Source organism: Lathamus discolor, chromosome 3 (assembly GCF_037157495.1).
Source record: "Lathamus discolor isolate bLatDis1 chromosome 3, bLatDis1.hap1, whole genome shotgun sequence".
In the NCBI taxonomy this organism is placed as follows: Eukaryota; Metazoa; Chordata; class Aves; order Psittaciformes; family Psittacidae; genus Lathamus; species Lathamus discolor.
This window is the reverse complement of record NC_088886.1, coordinates 96367690-96389001: the sequence shown is the minus strand read 5'-3', so window position 1 is coordinate 96389001 and position 21312 is coordinate 96367690. Positions and strand designations below refer to the sequence as shown.

Genomic DNA, 21312 nt, shown 5'->3' with positions numbered 1-21312 from the left:
ATTATAATGCTTTTATAGTCATATTACACAGCTAAAATGTATATTATACTTATGCAGACAAGGTTATTGAAAAAGGTATGTGAACTGACTTTTAGTGAGAGTTGGTTAAGATCTAGACATTTACATTCTGAAATGACTTCACTTTCACTCGTACAGACCTATATGTGTAACTTTAAGCAGCCATTTCAAGAAATCTTATTAATCACTTACAAAGACGACTCTTTAATCTCTGTGAGGGTCAGGGAGAAACACTTTTCCTACATAAAACAAAAGGAAAACAAAAAATTTATAAAATTCTCCCACATTCTAAAAACACGAAAGCAAAGTTCCTGCTGATATGGTGACTGCCAATTCACTCTAGTTTGCAATGTCATTCCCCAGCCTTTACCCACTCTCAAGTGGCTTTCAGACTTCACCATTGCTAATATTGCTATTATTGTTGTCAGTGATTTTTACCATGCTGCTACATTGCTGATGAAAATAGTGGAAAAATCTAAGTGTGGGGAAGGTCTTCACGTGTCCTTAATGTTTATTACATTTGTAAGTCAATATTTCTTACCATGCAGATACTGACTGTGTATCCCCACAGTGAACCTTCAGGATCTGAAAGGAAAAATAAATCACTGTTAAGGAGTAACCTATCTGTTAAATATTCATAGACTGTAGCCCATGTTTCTATTAATACTAAACAAAAAATATGAATACAATGCAAGGTACTTGAATAGCATTAAGGAGAGCAGTAGCATGTATCAGTCACTGAGGTTAGCTTTTTGGTTTTCCTTGAAATCAGAGGAATGAGGAAATGGAAACCGCTTGTTCAACGCAAACCCCTAGTTAAGTCAAAACTCACTGAGAGGCAAAGGATTTAAAATAATGTGTTCTTGTAGCAGAAAAAACCCCATAACAGTAATGAAGTAAACCAAGCCTTTGTTAACAGTGATCCTTATTTACATACCTAGATTAACATAAAGGAATTTTTAGTAATTTGTATGAATATATTGCTCTATATCATTAGGTTTCAGAGACAGTTTCCAACCCAACAGAAAGATTAAAACTTTAATCACAGTCAGCTGAGTTCAGCCCAACAAAGGAGGAAAATTTCTTGATTAGTTCTGCTGGCCCTGGCACAGGTGCCTGGAAAACAGTTTAAACAGGTCCACTGATTTGCCCTTATTAATGCTGAAGTCCCATATGGCATATTTTCTACTCATTAATACTTTCCACAGCTTAAGTCAGATGACTAAAGCTCTTATATACCTTTAAAAAACTTAGTTCTTTATTATACACTTTACTCCCTCAGAGCAAATTTATCCACCTCATTGCTGAGAGATTTATGATATCCAAAATTTCTCTTACTCTAAGAATCTTTCTCTGAAAATGTCAAGAATATATTTTGGTATTTCCTGATTTCTTTCAAATAACATCATGAAGAGTGAATACACATATTCCTTTTTGAAATGTCATTAATGTTCATATAAAATTTAGAAAATCTATTTTTTGGGAGACTTTCATTTTCTAGTCATTTGTACTGTCTCATTTTCAATCATTGCTCAGACCTGATTAACTTGATTCATAGCTTTTAACATATTTTAATTGTTTACAATTGATTTTCATGTCTTATCAATCATGAAAGTTATCTCCTATATATTGATCTCAAACCTCCATTCTTCAGTAGTTTTCTGCCTTAGTTCAAGGATTGGAATGCTTTACAAAAGACAGCAGTGCCTTCTCTGGGACTGATGGCTGTGATACTTGGAAATGCCTTAGCTCTTTTTTTCCTTTAGAGTGAATATTCCTTATAACTGTCCAATTGCTATGCATTTGGTTGATGGGTGGATTTTGTCATCTGGAGAGCCTTTCAGAATGTGGGAAGTTTGTGTTTTGCTTAGATGTCCTGGAGAAAGTAATGTGGCTGAAAAGTTACGAACACGTCTGGGGGCTGAAAGGAAGTCTTTTGACAAGACATTAGCTAGAGCAGTTCTGATGCTCATCTGAAGTTCTTTGGGGTCCAAAGTGGCCCTGGAACAGCTTGAATACCAGAAATTACATGTATGATTGGCAGGTGTATTTCCTACCCTCCCCCTAGCTGTGCCAAGTACAGCAGATGCTCTTTTCCAAGGAATCCAAAGAACAGTTTTCTCTAAATTGAAGATGATGTCTCTCTTTCTATCTGTTGTCTCTGGATAAAGCAGAATTTCCAGAGATTATTATTTTAGGTCATTCAATGAATACTTAATCTAAATGGCATTTGTTTGCACACTCTTCACAGATTCTGTATGACATTCAGGACTGGGATATATTCTCTGTTCCTTAATTGAACAGGCCCCACTTTCTGCTTTCAGTCTTGTGAAAACTTGTTCTATTTGTCACAATATTTTCTTACTAAAGATAATTTTGGACGCTGGCCTGATACAATGATTTATGAAACCTCTTTTTATAAAGCCCAGGGATGACATAGGCTCAAATGATTGCATAGCTAAATTCATGATGGACAAATGTACAAAAGTTTTCCCTTTCTATTTCTCTACCCCTTGAAAATAAGCCCTTTTTCTGAATAATCAAGAACAGCATATTTGTGTTGCACACTGAGGAGTTAATAGAGAAATGCTCATTTCATAGCATTCCAATGCCTCTTATGCTTGGATTTCTTTTTCAAATCTTTTATGAAAATAAATCCCCCAAACCTGTGACAACTAATATTTTCAAAAAGGAGTAATTTCTGCATAGCCAAATCAGTTGCAGGCAGCAACATTCAAACACACTGTGGCTTTAATGGCCACTTGATTTACATATCTTTCCTCAAAGACTCTATCTCTTGCACGGCGAGTAAGCAAGATTTTTAATGCTTTCATTCCACTCGTAATGATAATCATGAGGCAGAGGACGAACACTAACCTATCACAAGCAATATGATTACTGTATAATTACTGGGTTTCTAACAAACAGACTTCAGATTTGCTCTCTTGAAATAAAATAGCATGGTTTAAATAAACAAACGCAATGAAATGCTAGTAACTGATATAAAAGGAGCACATTTTTTCAGTCTTACACTAGACTGATGCATTCCATTAGTGAAATCAACATAACAAATATATTGTTTTCTTTCTGTCTCTCATTTTACAGTTTTGACAAGCAAGCGTTGTTTAAGAAATGTAAATATGAAGAGGTCTGGTTTTGCTATTGAGGCTGAAGAATAATCAGATTTACTAAAACTGGATACAATCACACATACTACATTGCATGGTGTCTGTGCTATAGGCCTGAAAAACTGAAATGGCTGTTATAATTAAATGTGTCACTTGTTCACTGGAAAAAATCATGCCTGTGAGCACAAGGGCTATCCAAAAAGAGCGTAAGAACATGCCAGTGTAGCAGCTAACCCAGAGCCAGCAGGGCCCACCCAAGGAGAGATCTTGCAGGCGGGAGAATGAGTCACAGAGCAGTTACACAACCTGAATTTGCATACTGGCCCAGAAGGAAAAGTAAGTGAGAGAGACTTGAAAACAGCTTACAAGCAAACCCGGTACAGCTACAAGTTAAACCAAAGCTTTTATCACACACTATTGGAAGGGAAAGATAATACAAAATTTCAAAGTCACATGGGGATCTATGGTTATTTACTGATACTCAAGAGAGAATATTATGGGGTAGCAATTCTGTAGAATAGCCCAGTGGTAGCTGTGTTGGCCCTAGTAAAATAAAACACCTCCTGAATTACTAGAGCAGCATGTCTAGCGCAGCTTGCTGCATGCTTGGAGGATGTGCTTATAACATGTCACTGTTTGACGTTACAGGCTGTCAGATACAAGGACATGGTGTACTTCCATCTCCAGGCTTTTTTGGGACTGACACAGCTGTTCACTCTGGCCCAGAAGCAGCTTGGTAGGATATTAACTCTGACCGGTTCATGCCTACAAGGAGTTTTCAGTCCTGTGTCTCACTATCCTCTTTGAAGTAACTGTGTGGAAGGAGTCAATGTTCTACATAATCCAGGTTCAAGCGGATAAAAAAAAAAGACACTTTCATTTATCTTCCTTTTTTTTTTTTTTAAGCAATACTACAGAGATTTCGTATTTTGCATAGAAAAGCTATTCTTGTTGAATAACAAACCACACATATCTACAGATTAGAATTTCTTTGCAGGAGACACCAAAATATTCAGTGGCTTCAGCAGCACTGTACACAAATGTCTACCATTTACCATTTTCAGCTGCTCCTCGCTTTACCACTAAGGATTTTTTTGAACCCCACTTCATAAAAATGTGGTGAGATGTTGCTACTTTTTAATTCCTATGGCCAAAACATAACAGTTCATGCATTTTTACATTGTATGTACTTATTATTATTTTTATATAATTTCATAATGTACTAATTCACAAAATTGTAGTAATTTCACAAAATGCTTTATTACTGTCATAATAAGAAAAAAGAATTGAAAAAATCCCATTTCATACTGAGTGAAACAGTTATCCTTTTTCTAGGCTCAAGGGTGCTGTTGTTTTTTTCTTTGTTTTTTAAATTAGTTTGGCATAACCTTAATAATCAGTTTAGTTTGTACTGTAAAGTAATAATTAGCATTACTAAATGTCAAACTATATTTTTCTGATTTTTTTTTTAATAAAAATTGAAACTTTAAAATGGTGCTATTTCTTGTGGAATCAAAACCTGATGTTTTGGTCAGCTTTACACCTCCATTTATCAAAGAATAATACAGCAACTGAATGGTACAGTCACTGACTGTCCACACAAATAAAAGTTTTATATAACTGCAGAGAGCACTGGCTGTATCAGCTCAGCTTAGCTTACGTATATGTTCATGCTTTCAACTTTGCATGTCCCTAGTTTCAATTCATGTCAAATGCCAGTGGTTAGACCTGGACTTACAGAAAGGAAGAAAAAAAGTGATACCTGCTCCGGACTTCCTTCTAACTTGGATGTGGAATGAGAGTGAGCATCTTTTAACACTAATAGCTTTTCTTAATTTGAAATCATCAAAGCTTTCTAGAAATATGGTATGATGTTTGGGGCAGGCTTTTTTCTTTGCTATTTCTACCACTGAATAGCTTTTGCACATATTTCCACATTCTAGACTGTATCAATTATTCATTACATAATTTCTGTGAACAGTTCTTGGTATCTCAGGCACTGTTCATTTTGACTGGACATATAGGTCACAAGCATCCTTTATTAAGTAACCATGTCACTTAGTATCAGCTACCTCAGAATAAACATGATTCTGAACTAGGAATTCACCCTGTATGACTCTTCTATGATATTTCTTTTAAAACTGTAGAAACAATAAAGCCACTTGTTCCTGAAAATGCACACCAGGGAATCCTTAAAGCTCTAATTCTTAAGTTTCTAATATTCAAGCAAACAATTAGCTAAGAAAAAACCTGAAGTATTTCCACAGCACAGCATTCAGACTTCCATTGTACTTGTAAGTATTTGTCTAGAGTTCAGAATTCTAACCATTAAATTTTGTTGCACAAAAATAATATCAGATTCTGAACAGGTTTTCCTATATAAAACAAGATTTAGAAGAAAAAATTGGTACCAGTTGGACTCACAAAAATATCTGAAATGCAACAAACACTAAATGCTAAGACATACTGAATTTTGAAAAAAGTTGTTTTGATTACTGAGTGGTAGGCTTTAAGATCTTCGCATGATTTTTGGCATGATTTTTGGGGGGCTGGAACTTGATGATCTTATGATCTTTCCAACCATAACTATTTTATGATTTTTTACTTATAAAACTTTCTAATGGCTCATTTACTTTAGATATCACATACTTTATTGGATTTTTAATACAAATAATCAGGTCACAGATCTACGTGATGAAAGAGTGATGTTAAATAAATATGTGTGCTACTCAAGACAAAAAAAAAAAAGATACTACAGAGCAGTATTCAAGAAGAGAATGATGACGCCACATACATGGGTGATACTAGGCTTGGTGATGCACAAAGGGAATAGTGACCCTACTCTCACTACATGGAATGATGACTAGAATTGACCCTGACACAAGATTAGTAGTCAGGCATGTTGTAGGAAACTTTTACATAACCACATGACAGATGTCCAAGAGCATGCATGGGATGAAGCACCCGAAGAATCAGGATAAACTGCAGTTATAACTGATGTGCAGTCCTTATGCTTCCCAGGATTAAATGAGTTGCAGGGTGTGCTCAGTCGATGAAGCACACATTTGAATGGGCTCTTTGATCTTTATTCTCCTTTCATGCAACTTAACACTGGAGCTCTTACTGTGTGTACTTTCAACTAGGAGAAAACTGCTCTCCATTCCAGATTTTGATATCTTTTTTGATTGATAGACTTTGATTGTTTTTACCATAAAACATCAATGTAACAGGGAATCAGTCACCTGCAATAAACTATTGCCATCTCCAGGAAGCAGTTATTCTGCACCTGCGAAGCTTCCCATTGGCATTCTAACACTAAAATATTATATTAAAAAAAAAAAAAAACACAACCCATGAGAAATACTTGAAAATCTTTTACATTTTTTTTTCTATCTTACATGAAATTATGATGTCGTGGTTTAAATCCAACCACAACGCTCGTTCACTCACTCCCCCTGCTTCTTGCCCTCCCCCTGCTCCTGGAGGGATGGAGAGGAGAATCAAAAAGAATGCAACTCCCAAGGGTTGAGATAAGAACAGTTTAGTAACTCAGGTATAACACAAATCACTACTGCTACCACCAATAATAATAATGATAAAGGAAATAACAAGGGAAGAGAATACAGCACCTCAGCACCAGCCAACAGATGACTCGCCCCACTCCCCCCAGCCAAGCACCGATCGATACCTCGTCCAACCCTGCAGCCCCTGCCCTTCCGGGCAACTCCCAGTTACCTCCTGGGCATGATGTGCTGTGGTATGGAATACCTCTTTGGTCAGTTTGGGTCAGGTGTCCTGTCTCTGCTTTCTCCCGGCCTCCCCTCCTCCCTGGCAGAGCATGCGGCTCAGAAAGTCCTTGGCCAGACCAAACATTTGAGCAGCAACTGAAAACATCGGTGTTATCAGCACTGTTCCCAGGCCAAAAAATCAAAACACAGCACTGTACTAGCTCCTAAGAAGGAGAAAAATGACTGCTACTGCTGAACCCAGGACATATGATTTCTCCAAAACCTGCCCCAAATACAAGATTTGTAGATGAGTTTCTTTCTTAAGATTGACAGATTTCAAGATAGAATTTGAAGTTCTATCTTGGCCAGTCTTTTGCATTGGCCAGTGATATAACTTACATTACCAACCAGAATTATTTGTGGAGCATATCTTTCTCACATGTAATAGGAATGAATAAGAGACAGCGGGACAACAGAACAGCAAAGGTCTGTCTGCTTGTAGTAGGCATACTTAAAAGGATGCAGTAGGTGTGAATGCAATACAAAGTTCAAAACTTGAATTGGCCTAATACTTTCACTATTTCATATCATATCGGTCAGCCTCTGTTTTTCTTTTTACTTTAATGTTGCATTTCATGAACGCGAACTTCTAATAGTTGCAAGAAGTTTGCTTGATTTACTTATGCTATTTAAAGAGCTCACAAAATAGAGCAGTAACTAAAATTTCCTTATTTGAATTCCATGTAGACTCTTTCCCATGTCTAGTAACAAATATAAAACCTTAATAACAGAAAAAATAGAAAATGAAGAGGAACCCAATCTTCATACAAAACAGGAATCCACTATTATACATACACAAATTTATGCCTGTACAAAACTGATTTCTTAAGAAATGCATCAACCCAACCATCTACCTGACAAATGAGATCATAATAATATAGAAAGTCCATAAACAAAGTTCTGTGATAAACCCTCAGCATGACAATCATAATTTCTTGTCTGGAAAAAATATTTGAATTGCTTCTGCCATTCCTTTTGGTAAAGGAGATGTGATACTTGATAGAAGAAAGAGCTAAGCATATTTGTAGTATAAAGGTTTTCTACCAGTACAGGCTCACTTAAATCAGCTAACTAAATCAAGGGACAGAAAACTTGAGCACTGATAACAACTGTAACTTTAATGGTCTAGCTAAGGAAGCAGAGGGATTTCCTTATGACGCCTCTTAGAAAATGATTGTGTGAAGAAAATACACTTTATAGGCAGTATCTAGTTTTGCATCCACACACCTCATCAGAAGTAAATAAGCAGATGTTGTCTTTGTAGGAGGCTCCATTGAAGAAGTGAATAGCCATATTCTGTAGTGCATTTCTGAATAACTGGTTTGTTTAGTAGTACTCACTGAACACTTACACAAATTTAGAAATCTTGCTTGAGAACTTTAATTACAAGAAGGACAAAATGGGAACAGAACTGGAGGCACCTAGTTAAACTATTTAATGTAACACTACAGAGCATGAAAGCCTCTGATATCTTGTACAGAAAATCCAATTTTTAATCAAGAAAAAAATTTCATTTAAAGCTGTCATCAATGTTTTTCGTTTGAGATGGTAGAAAATCTCAGATTTCCTAGGCCTTGAACAGTGAACCAATATAGTAAGTCTTGGAATCTGTCCCAAATGACAACTGTTTTTTAAGACTCCCCAAAGACGCAGACACATGCAAACCCTTGGAAAACAATAGGAAAAAAGCCTGAAACCCTTACACAAATGGCAGATGGATTTCACTGCATAAAAATCTAAGTCTTATGGAAAGAGAGATACAGAGTTAGGCTAAGTAAATGCTCCCATCCTTGTTATATTTTGCTGAGATCTCTCAGTTTGAAAAAAATCATACGGCAAAAAGACAGGTAGGATAGTACCTAAAGTACTCGGGCTAAAAGGCTCTCAGACTAAAAGTTACAAGTTTAGCATGGGCTGAAATACTAGAGGTTTCTGAATTCTAGCCAAACCCCCAGCTTGTAGTTCTCTAGGTTATTATACACTGACCATGTTTCTCCACTTAGACTCCTGTTACGGTCAATGATAGTTAATAATCAAGCAGTACCTACTGTAAGTAACAGAACTAAAATAATCAGCAAGAGCCCCTGAATTTTCATCACCTTTCCATCAGCTATAACAAACTGAGCTGATACTAAGTTTATTCAGGGCTGAAACTAAAGTGACTATATTATTTGCATTCTTTTCCTCCCAATGTGCTACATCAGGAAGCCCCAAATTAGCCTTTTAGCTCTCCCATCCAATCTATACATACTCTGAGCAGCCTGTAGCTCTCTCATTACCTTTGCCCTACGTGTTATGTGTTCTCTGTCACACAGCAGGAGACGGACTGAATTGTTGCATAGCTCCCCAACAGCATTGTTATTTCAGGCAGTCCTGTATATGGCAAATGACTTTTATTAGGCTTCTAGGTTGCAACAATATGTAAAGCCTTCAATGCCCTTGAGAAACATGGAAGAGAAAGTGTCTTCATCTGAAACTGATATTATATGAAAATAAGAAAGAGTGGCCAATTTGAAATCCAAAGGAGTTCTGCTATGTGCTCCAGCAGAGCTGGAATTTCAGCAGTGGCCTACTAACGTAAATCATTTAAACCACTATATTCCTAGGCCATATGTTCTCCCTCTATGCAGACATTCGTGGTGAGTCTGTATGCTAAATTACTTAGGGCTCTTCCTTCTTTAGCAAATATATCTACATCCCTCCTTGTGAGTCTTCCCCAGGAAGGTAGCAAAAAAATCAATGTGGCTGTGGCCTCCACATGTATAGCCCCTCAGTGCTTTGATGATCAAAGATACACCAAGGTCTGACCTTCCTGGCCCATAATACTCACCTTGACTTGATGTCACTGTCATTACAGTAGCTACATAATATCCTTTGTGCCTCTACAGACCTTTGTCTTGTACTCCACGAACCCATGCAAAGCTATCTAAACAGCTTAAAGGAGGTTCTTTTGCACTTTACTTCTGTGTGAGAGTGTGAGGCTATCAAGATCTCCACACTTCACTGTAACTTAACTTTGCCTCCCAGAACAGATGAGTGCCTTACAAGAAAGGTCTTTATGACCTTGGGGAAGAAAGAAGGGTTGCAATGTTCTAATTGTAATGCCAAAAAAATAGGGGGGTTGATTTGTCTCCTTCTTATCTATGAAGATAAGGACGAGATGAGTTGAACTGGCCTTAGCACCTTTTATATTTCTTGAAGCACTTACCCCTCCACACTGCAGCTGGGTTACCATTCCTAATAAAGTGTTGCAAAGCTATCCATATAAAATATGACATTATATTGAATCAAAATAAAACTAAAGCTTTTTACTGGGAGCTGTGCTATTTCTTGTGTCTTGGTAATGCTAATGTTTAAATTCTGAGTCCTCTTACTGATGATAAAACCTCCAAAGACTACAGCAGAATTTCTGCTTCACTGCTAGGAAAGAAGAAAACCAGCACAGTTTGTACCAAAGAGATCACTTGAAGAATGTACGTAAGGTTACTGCATTTATGAATAAAGCAAAGCATTATCATTTTTAATAGGAATTAAACAGCTAGAGGGAGAAGTAGGGCAATGCTGTGATCAGTGCAAAGGAAAACAATCTAGCCATTTTAATTAACTGTATTTTAATAGCTTAGTTATAATTGAATAATTTAAATACCAAGGGAAATAGTTAAATCTCCTAAATGCCTTCTTTTTATTTACATTTTAAATACAGTTCATACAGAAAGGATGGCACTGAGAAGGCTTAAAATAAATGGGTGAGGAAAACCTTACTAATTTCTGCAGCTGCTGGATCAACAGGAAATTCGTCATTGCCCTCTGCAGAGCTCCAGTCCAAACCCTAATAAGTTTTCTACTTTTCTCTCTGCTTTCTCAAAATATTACACAATCTCTGGTGCTATTGCCCTTGACTGTTATAACCATAAAACGCACAGAAGGATAAATGTGAAGCAAGGATCATCTAATCCAATTTTCTTACATATGCACCAGTGAAGAGGATCACTGCAGAAAATAAAACTATTGGTCAATGCAGACTTTCATTTAGACAGATTGTAATAAACTGACACACACACATTTATCTTATATATAAAATCCAATTCCACTGATATGCAGAGCTCTACTATACTTTTCATGTCGCCTGTAATGATGGAGATCATTAACTTATGTGGACAACACTGTGGAGATCTACTGTTTTGCAGAGTTAATCTGTTATGAGGCTCATGCTTCCTCTCACGCAGACTTTACCTCTTCATGGTTTCCCTTACTCAGTTACACTAGAGTAGTTTAAGTGTGAGCGGCAAGAGCTCGTATCTCTCTGTCACTCCATCAGTCTCTGAGACATACTGTACATTCTGCCTGCCGTAATGGCTTAAGCAACAATGCCTTTGTAGGGTAAACGCACAGGGGTATCTTAGGGGTACAATCTTTTGGCATTCAGCAGTTTTTGCAGGGGCTTTCTGAGCTACAGGAACAACAGTTTTCTTCCAGTAATGTGTCTCCATAACTTTTTAAAATTATGTAAAGTTTTAATGTCCAAAGTATCCTACGGAGAAGCCTCTCTGCTGCTTTGACCCTGCCATTACTTGATGCCAGTTATTTCTCATACTAGAAGAGACAGCAAAGGATAATTTTCCAGTCACTTCTCCATGCCAGTTGGGATTTAATAGACCTCTGTCATATCCCCCATCACAGATTTCTTTTCCAAACTGAAGGATCCTATCCTATTTAATCTCTTTTTGAAAGCTCTTCCAAACCTTTGATCATCCTTTCACACGCTTCTAGTTCTCCTGAAACCTTTTCAGAAACAAAGAAACTGCAACTACTGATGACATTCTGTTCACACATTTTCATCTCAGCAAAATAATATTTCTAGTTTTCTTTCTCTGCTGCCTTTTTTTTTTTTTTTTTTAGATGGTGTGTAAAATATAAAATGTATTATGGATGTACAGCATTTGGTAAGGACAGAGACAAAAGGTGTCAGTAACACTATTATGTGGAAATAATTAATATATCTGTATAAATTAAAATATCTGCATATTCTTTGTCAAAATGAGTAAACCCAAATGCAATCAACTTAGGAACAGATCTTGTTCCAGGTGCTATTAATGACAATATTGACTAAAAGAGATTTCAGTCAGAATAGAGTGTTACTTAATGGAATTATTTAGTAAAGCATTCAAAAATCCTTATCCAAACATCACCCTATAAATTTTGACAAGCTCAGATTTCTAATTCTGGCTCATGTGTTTCTGGAAATATAAAGAGAAGGATACTGAATCTCAATATTATTGTTTTTACTGGGTGCCTGAAGTGCATTAGGTGCCTCACAGGCAAGTAATGAGATTGTAGTCTGTCTCAAAATGCTTCCAATCTAAACACGCAAATTTGATTAAGAGGTTGGACAGTGTAAAACTAATGTAAAAACAAGATGATCAGTCTGCTGTGGTTGATATTTTTCATTAAAGGACATTTGGCCATACTGTACCTTTTTAAATTCAGTTCTAGACATTCTCACATCTTTGACTCCTAAAGACATTAATCCCTCATAATCACCTAAGTGAACATTATCCTCAGTTCCAGTTTTCTTTTCCTCATTGTTGGAAAAATCATGACACACTTCCCTCCTGTAGCATGCTGTACATTTGAGCAAAACCTGGGAACAGGATGCTTTTGTTGCCATGGATGACAAGCTGAAGAATCCCACAACTGGGAACTCTGGCAGGATTCCAGAGGATGTTTGACTGCCCCAGTGTACAGAATGATGTGAACATCTAATCTAATTTGCATCTTATGCCTTGCTATTACTGAAATACAAAAACAGAAAATCATAACATGCTTCCAAAATTTCAGTCCTGCCTTGAATTTCTTGCTGATTTCACTGGATGCTTTACTAATTTTTATGAAGCACCAGAAAATTTAAGAATATAACCGACCTTTCAGGAAACTAGTTACAACACCATCTATTGACTCAAGATCATATATTCAACAGGAAATATAATGAAATTTATGACCTTGTTCTAATCAGTTTCCTGAAATTCACAATGCCCAGTAAAAACCAGAATCATGAATAAACAAAAAGAAAAACTTTTTAGTAAAACCTAAAGAATTGTCATCTGTACATTTTATTATTGTCTAAGTGAAGTTTAATTACTGTTTGGCTTATGTTTAATGAGAAATATTTTATATATAAATTCTGAATTTCACTTGGTAAAAATGCACTCATACTATTTATTTTTTAATTCTAAAGTCATTCAGATGTTGGGGTTGGTTTTCAGTTTTTGTTGTTTTTTTTCTTTTAATTCCAACTCAGGTTTTGTTTCTGAGAGGTAGAGAGAGAAGGCCAATAGTGGAGCATTGTTAGATCTTGGTGATACTGTATATGATAGAAAAAACATCTAGGATCAAGTCTTTTCCATAGCTGGACAACACTAGGAAGAACTGGTCATTGATGGGGAATTTTCACACTTATAAAAGATGATCAGTAAGCTCCTGCCAGAGTTGGAAGGCAATTTAAAGGACAATACTACTTTCAAGTTATAGCAGTGAGAAGAAAAGACCACAAAAAATGGCAGTGGGAAGAAATTCCATATTCTGGAAGCAAGAAAATGTAGAGAGGTAAATCTTTAATTCCTCAAAAAGCTCTAACATTTGTCCAAATAACATTAAAAACCAATGAGAAAGTTGAAGCTAGAAAAAGGATAATAACAATATATTGTTTATTGCCCGTGTATATTAAAACAATTCTGATAAAAAACCTGTGCAAACCTCAGCTGCATTTATGAACTGAAGACAAGGCAGCCTCCAAGTTTGGAGGTTTAGGAAATACATGCTTATGCTGCTGAATAATATGGAAATGATGTCAGCAGTAATCCTAGGGGCCAATGATTTTGGAGTATATGACAACATGTAGCCCACATGTCTCAAGCAGGTCATGACATTCTACCAATTGCATTATGCATATAAAGGCAAACACAGCCAAAAAGCAAAGGGGAGGATGCAGTCTAGCTAAATAGCTACTGTTCACTTATACAAATCAGAACACAAACTGAGCCTGACATTTTAGAATGGGTGCCATAGGTCTCTGACCGACTGTCTTACTGATTAAAGTTCTGCAATCTTTCCCTTCTTTCCCTCCTTCAAGTTGGTTTGGGTATCAAACAATACACTTGTTAGAGATCTGGCCTAATCCCCAGTGGCACATCTGGTAGATGTGGGTGGCACTCATTAGAATAGGCTCTCCAATAAATGATCTGCTGAGGTTCTGACAAAATAAATGCTTATTTTCATTATCAGTCACTTACTCCCTGCCACTTCAAATGCACATCCTCCTGGGTATGGCTTCAATCCAAACTGACATCTGAATTACAGTCAAGCATGATGCCAGATTTTAGTTGTTATCATGAAAGTGCGCAAAAGTGGAAAACAGAAATCGCTATTTGCAATATAGAAAAAGCATCAAAGGTGAGAGCAACCAAAAGAAAGGAATAGTATAATTAGTTACATAAATAGAGGGTTTGCAAGAAAATGACCAGATGAGAAAAAGGGTGAAGAATAAAGAGCAACAGCAGTTTGAAGAGCCTAGCTAGGGACAGTTTAAGAGAGTCCCATCTATCAGCACAAAGAAAGAATAGAAATAGAGTGGTAAGAGCTAACTGCCTTGATTATCAGATTGTCCAGCAATCTGTTAGCAATATGTACAGCTGATTTCATGCAAAGTCTACATCTGTCTTTCTGAAGCTTGTCAGTAACAAGGAAAGGGATGCAAAGAAAGAATAATCAGGGACTGTGTTTGTAGTTCTTATAGTTACCATTAGTAGGGGAAGGTAGACACGCTGAAAATAATGGTATGATTCTTTTTGACAAGAGACTAAAAGTAATGAAAGAATGTTTACATGGTAACTCTCATAGGGGAGAAAAAGATACATATAATCTAAGATGTATGACAGATGTCACGAAGACTGATGTGTGGGTTAGGAAGATCCTTTTAATGACATGATTGCAGCAGTTAGAAACAAATTGTCAGATTGATGGCAATTCTTTTTACTGTAGACCAACCCAAGGAAACGGAAGTTCTGCCTTGAAAAATACAGAGGGGAGAAATATTTGCCTTACCACAAGAAAATCACTTTACTAACATGAGAGAAAAATTTACAGAATGAAAGTTTCAATTTTTATCATCTTCAGAGTTCAGGATACAGTGGTGCATGTTAAGCTGCATCAGTCAAATGCTTTGGACCATGATATTTTACTCTTCGGAGACAGCCATGCACCAAGCCTACGCTTCAGTTTTCCTGGTGAGTATGTAGATAATACTAGATCTTACAGTTTAGAAACCAAGGCACAGGAAGACTAAAGGACTTGCCAAGATCATATACCAATTTAACCAAATCTTCTAAGTCCTATTCAATGCCCTAAATTACAAGACCTTCCATTTCCCTTTGTAGTGAAACATGAGATTTACCTGGCATGCTGTTGTGCTTGAGTTAAGAAGCCACACTGTTTCTTCCAATGTAGGCCAAAAACATGGCAGGGAAAAAAACAGAGGAGAAGAGGTTTTGTTCCGTGTTCCTACATGTGCCAGGGTGTGATGTTCAGAGGCGCTTGTGAGGCACTTCAGGGAATAAAATTAAGTAGGACTATAGCAACCTCTAAACAGTATTCACATTTCAATGGTATTAATTAGACCATCTGACTCTCAGATACAACGTGAAAGCTCAGATCTTTCTTCAGATTTTAACTGTTTGATTTGTTTTGTTTGTGGTTTGTTGTTTTTTGTTTTTTCTTTAAGATAAGAACTTAGATTACCTGCCATGGCAAACACACTGAAATTCCAAGTCCTTAGTTAATTCTGCTTACTCATATTTTTCCTCTGTTCCAGCTGCTGTTGCTGTTTTACTTGATTTCCTTTCCTACTTAATAGTTTAATGTTTTAACACAATCTTAAACAGATGGCTGCACTTCAGAGACAGGTGACTTCCCCAGAAAGGTCGGCAGCTACACACAATCCTTGGAGATGGAAACAATTATTTAAATGTATTCTTTTCTTTAAAAGAAAACAAATGCATGAATCCTGCAGACCCTTTTGCAGCAGTTTCATTCTGAAGTCTCCTCACATCACGTTTCAGGAATTTTGCTTTCCTTCAGAAGGCAAAGTTTCATTCCTTTCTCAAAATATGTATTTTTTTTTAGTAGATGATGAAGCATTCACACGGATCAAGGCCCTTTTATGCTGATCTCTGCCCAGTCTCTTCTCTAAAGGAAGACTAGTAACAGGTAAATAGATCTTGAGATTTAACGGATTTGTTCAAGGCAATGCAGCAAATCAGCTGTGGAAGAGATAGGACCTGAAATATCTTAATTTACGCAATGAATTATGGATACAGATATTAGATATGTGTAATCAATATATTTATATTGTAGATTTTTTTAGGGAAAGGGACTACTTTAGCTTGAGTAAAGTAAATAAACACTCTATGCTCAAATCTGTGTTTTAATGGCAGTCTCTGTATCACAAATGAGTCTCAGATCATAGCTATGACCTATTATTATGTACCACTGAAAGTTCATTACTTTAATCTGTAAAATATGGATTAAAATATGACAGGAAGCAACTACAAAGTACTTAATGAATCAAGTCAAACTGGACTAAATATTAGTAAACAACATTAAAAAAAAAAGCTTCTGAAAATTAAAACCTACTTTCTTACCTAGCTTTGGGGTGTATTTTAGTTTGTTGTCATTTCTGCATAGTGAACATTTCTTCTGAGGCAAAATCCATTCTTTACTAAGTTTATATAATGTATAATTGCAATCAGAGTATGATAACAGAGAATGACTTTTACTATTTAAGACATCAAGTCCTTCTAGCTAGCTATCATTTCAGATGTAAAATTTTCTTGACCTCAGGCAAAATTTCTCATTTAAAGATTGCAGTAAGTAGAAGATGAGTCCTGTGGTCGTAATATAAGATGTAAGTTATGGGGCTCAAGGCCTTATTCCAAGCTATATCACACTATTCACATGTGTAAATAAGTCTCAAACTCACACGTTTAAGGACTAATATTAATTATTATTATATGCTTAGGTTTTCCAAACTGGATCATAAAGATCAGGTACTGCATATTTCAAATGGGCCTCACAGTAACTGGGAACCACATCATGCTACATTTTTACGAAAAAGGTAAATGTGTCTGGGATATGATAGTCTTAGTGTTTCCAGCAGAAGTGGGGAAGTATAAATTGCATTACACAAAGTATAAAGTCTGCTTTGCTGCATCATCCATGTTCAACAAAGATTAATTAGCATGTACAAAGTACGCAGAAAAGTTTTATCATGACTAGGAAATAACCTGGAAGATCCTGTTTTCCAAAGAAGTTGAAGAAAGCTCAGCTTATTTATTTTTTTTTTTTTTAAATGAGCAGCTATGATCGTGGTCTATAAACATATCAAAGGAATAAGCTGATCAACAGCAGAGCTTTCAATGCTTAAGTACAAAGCTAGTAAAAGAACAAGGAGTGGTAAACTGGACAGAAAAGCTTTGGCAGAAAGCTAGATGTTTCAGTCACTAGAGAAATGAAGTTTTCTAATGCAGCAAGAGCTGGTATAAAGATGGAGTTTCGTATGTCTGCAAACAGGGTTTTATGTTGCTGCTGCTGCTGCTGAAATAGCAGCCAAGTGGATCTAATGACCCAAAAGTTCTGCTCCTGCCAATGCTGCAACTGTTCTGTAAATCACCTCAAGTCCTGTGAAATCAGGATAGTGTTCTGCAGTTTCTTCTTTGAGTAAAATAGTCACCAACATCTGAGAAGCGCTCAGATCCTGTAGTGCTGACAACCATACTAAAGGTTATAATAATCATAACCTACCTCATTAAACCATAAATCAGATCTGATCACAAACTGGTCAGACTAGTTATTAGGCACTTCTTTATTTAATTCAGTCAGATTTTTCTAGTTTTGAATCATCTACTAACACACAGAAATTCACTAAATTCATTATGACAATACAAATATCTTACCAAATCTTTATCTATTATGGATTAAGGTAAATTTGTGACGTAATATGAAGTTTGCCTTGTCAATCTTTCATCACCTTTATGGACAAATATATAAAACAACTTCTAGAACAGTCATTATTCCACAAAGTAACCCAACTTCACTACTAATAGTTGAAATTTTATTCTCAAATAGGTTTGTAAGGGTTTTATCTTATATAAAAATGACTGAAGTCAATAACACAAGCCTCAAACTTCAAAAGAATCAGCACAGTACAAGGAAGAGCTTTTATTCATGGTATTTTTCCTTTTTTACCACATGTAGAGAAAAACAGCCATTTTAACATAAGCTCCATTATGCTAGCTGATATATTGAGGCAAGAAATAGTGATGCGCAGTTTTGAGAGTGATGATTATTTGATAGGATTGTTCTACATTATTTATGCAAAGCTTTCTGTTGAAGCTTGCAGACTTACTTTACGGAAAATGCCTAGAGTGTTTGACAGATGCTATAAAATCAAGATGAAATAATTAACTTGAGATGAGAACAATAGGTCTAAGGAGAAAGACATGAAAAGAACAACAAAGTGATTCAAGGTGGGGGAGAAGCGAAAAGCAAAAGCAGAGGGCTCCATCTAATTAGAGTTTTCAAAAGATGACTAAAGAGTGAACTTATTGCAAAGGCTTTGTAAAGGCAAAGAAAAGGCTTTATAGAGCTAGAAGACAGAGACGCCAATATTTAGTTGGCTAAAAGTAAGAAAACTTGACCACTGGTGAAGATTTACCATTGGAACAAACTACCATGGCCAAAAAGGACTCACTTGATATGTTCATATGAAGACAGGAAGCCTTTGTTGAGCAGACATGCTACTATAGTGTGAGTTTAAGTAAACAAATTACTCAGTTGACTACACTTAACCATGTAAAGCACAATGGTTTGTGAAATACAAGAGGTGAGATTATAATGTAACTCTAGAAGGAAGTACTGTCACCTCTTCCTGTGTAAAATAGGTGTGTGAATCAGACCACTGTCAGTCCTTCAGATTAAGGTGCCAATGAATTAGTCTATGATCTGCCCAATTTATGTGCCTCTTGAAATGTAAGACTACCTTCCTAACAGGTTTTGGTTATTAAATTGCACAACTATATTATCTTTTCCTCTGCTGCATCATGGATAACAGTCCCACATTATTTTGATGGCAGCAGTAAACTGAAATAGGAGGTGAACTGCTGATGCAGTCACTAAGGCAGATATTTGAGTTTCTTTACAGTAACTGCAAGGCATAGCTTGAAGACAATGTAGTGGAATTTGTTAAATAATACAGAATGACAGGGAGGTTACCATCACATGGCAATTGTACCCTACGGTTCTTATGAGGCATAAGGCAGAACCAAATGCCTCCTTGATCCCTGCAGGCATGATTATTTTATAATAATCATGCCCATACCCCGCAGCTGCTGTTTGCCTTATAAAATATATTTCACTGTCCTGTGGTGAAGAAAGGAATTGTCATTCTTTACTAATTTAAAATACAAAAGGTGGCAGTTTAAGCTGGTAAGCAATAGCTATAGCAGACCTAAAACTAAACATGAGTAGTCTGGTAAAACCGGCTGGCCATTCCATTTCACACTGTTCTGATATATTGGTGCCTGTTACAAATTACAGCCTAGAAACACATAAGATACAATCTTAATCTGGCCTAATACTAGGTCCTGTGGCATTGTGGGGTGCTGAGTTTCTTTTCAATAAAAGGTCTCTTCATACCTTATAAAGAAACAAAACAAAACAAAACAAAGCAAAACACCTGTTTATTGTATCCTCTTATAAGGGCAAATTTCTATAGTGTAAGGAGAAAAAGTAAAATTGAATCATCATAAGCAGGAGAGACAAAATGCTGTCAAGTGCTGCCTGACTTTCATGAATAGATTCTGTCCTCTGGAAATGCTACCATACCTTTGCTGCTTTACCAAGTTCAATAAAGGGATGTTTATGTGAACAAGGACTAGTTAGCAAGCTGCAGGCAACACCTCAGGTTCCTAGACAAGCAAAAAATTCCAAGGAGGAAGCACTTTCTGTACATCATTGGCTTAGTAACTTCTGTGGTTTGCAGCTTCCCTTATCTCTTTTGGCTGCTTATTCAAGATGTTTGTTAAAAGCATTCTGTCAAATGCTGTTTTCCTCCCAAACCTGCTGTACAATCAAAGTGGACTTCTGGCATCAAACATTTACCCAGCAAAAGATGAGGCTATAGTTGCAGGATTATGATGTTTATGCTGCACAGAATAAAACAGAAAATACAATGAATTCAATAAAAACTTTTTGTACTCATGTAAACACATGTAGTAGCAAAGTGAATATAGATGTCAAACAGTAAAATATCAGGATATATGAAGATGAGGAGGGGCTGTAGACATTCTCTTTTGCCCCAAAGTAAAAATCTTGTCTCTAAACAAGCATAAAAGATGCACTTCTTACTGTGATGTAAAACAAAAAACAAACTGAAAGAACAGTCTGGGGAAAAACTGACTCGCATTAAGAGTTGCTTGAGGGTATCCTTACTATTCCTAGCATATGGTTGCCCACAATTTCTTATAAAATAATTAATATCAAGTAGTGGATACAAATCTGTTATCCCAAATAAATAAATTCTTGCTTTCATAACTACTGAGTTATGTGATTGTCCATTTGGAAAGATCCAGACTCAGCATGGCTAAAGCCATTTGTTCAGGTATCGTGATACAAACACCACAGCCAAAAACCACTGGAGCAGAAAAGGAACTAAGAAGACTACTTTATAATACTGGTTTTTAAAATACCCTTGATCAAATCATGCTAAAGCTTCTGTATTACTAAAATGTGTTACAGACTATATGACTTCTCTATGGAGCCTGAGAGCTGCTTTTAATTCATCAGACAGATTTAATCTTCCAAATGACTACCAAGTTCTCCCCCTGCTCAGCCTTTCTTGTAGTTTCTTACATAACTTACTGCCTCTAATGGAACACTGCATAATAGAGCAGCAGCTTTCTCTCTAATCAAGTTTTAGAAAAATTATGCTCACACCATTTAGACCTAAAGGAGACGAGCAACTTTGATAGGAAGACCACTCAATTTTATGTCATCCTAACACAGTTTCATGACAAGTCACAGGGTCACCAAAGGTAAACCTGAGGCTAACCTGCCCAGCTTTTAAGAGGACAATAGGCTGGCAACTCTTTACTCCCTAATAGAACCAAGACCTGTGAAAGAAGCTTTTTACTTAACACTGCTGATTGCTAACTCAAACATGAACCCTATCTGCCCATATACAGAAGTTTAAAAGTAAAATCTGAAAAAAACTTTGCGCGAAGTTTGAGTTTAATAAAGGAAGAAAAAAAAAACAAGAAAAGGAGAGT

The 21312-nt window shown here is 36.4% G+C and overlaps 1 long non-coding RNA gene across 1 annotated transcript in view; it reads right to left on the bottom strand.

Moving 5' to 3' along the window:
* Positions 1-210: 210 nt before the first annotated feature.
* LOC136011136 (uncharacterized) overlaps positions 211-21312 on the bottom strand; it is a 356477-nt gene continuing 335375 nt past the window's right edge. The window contains exons 3-4 of the long non-coding RNA XR_010611226.1: positions 560-603; positions 211-257 (exon numbers count right to left, since the gene is read on the bottom strand). This is a non-coding gene — a long non-coding RNA (uncharacterized LOC136011136). The remainder of the gene's footprint in view (positions 258-559; positions 604-21312) is intronic.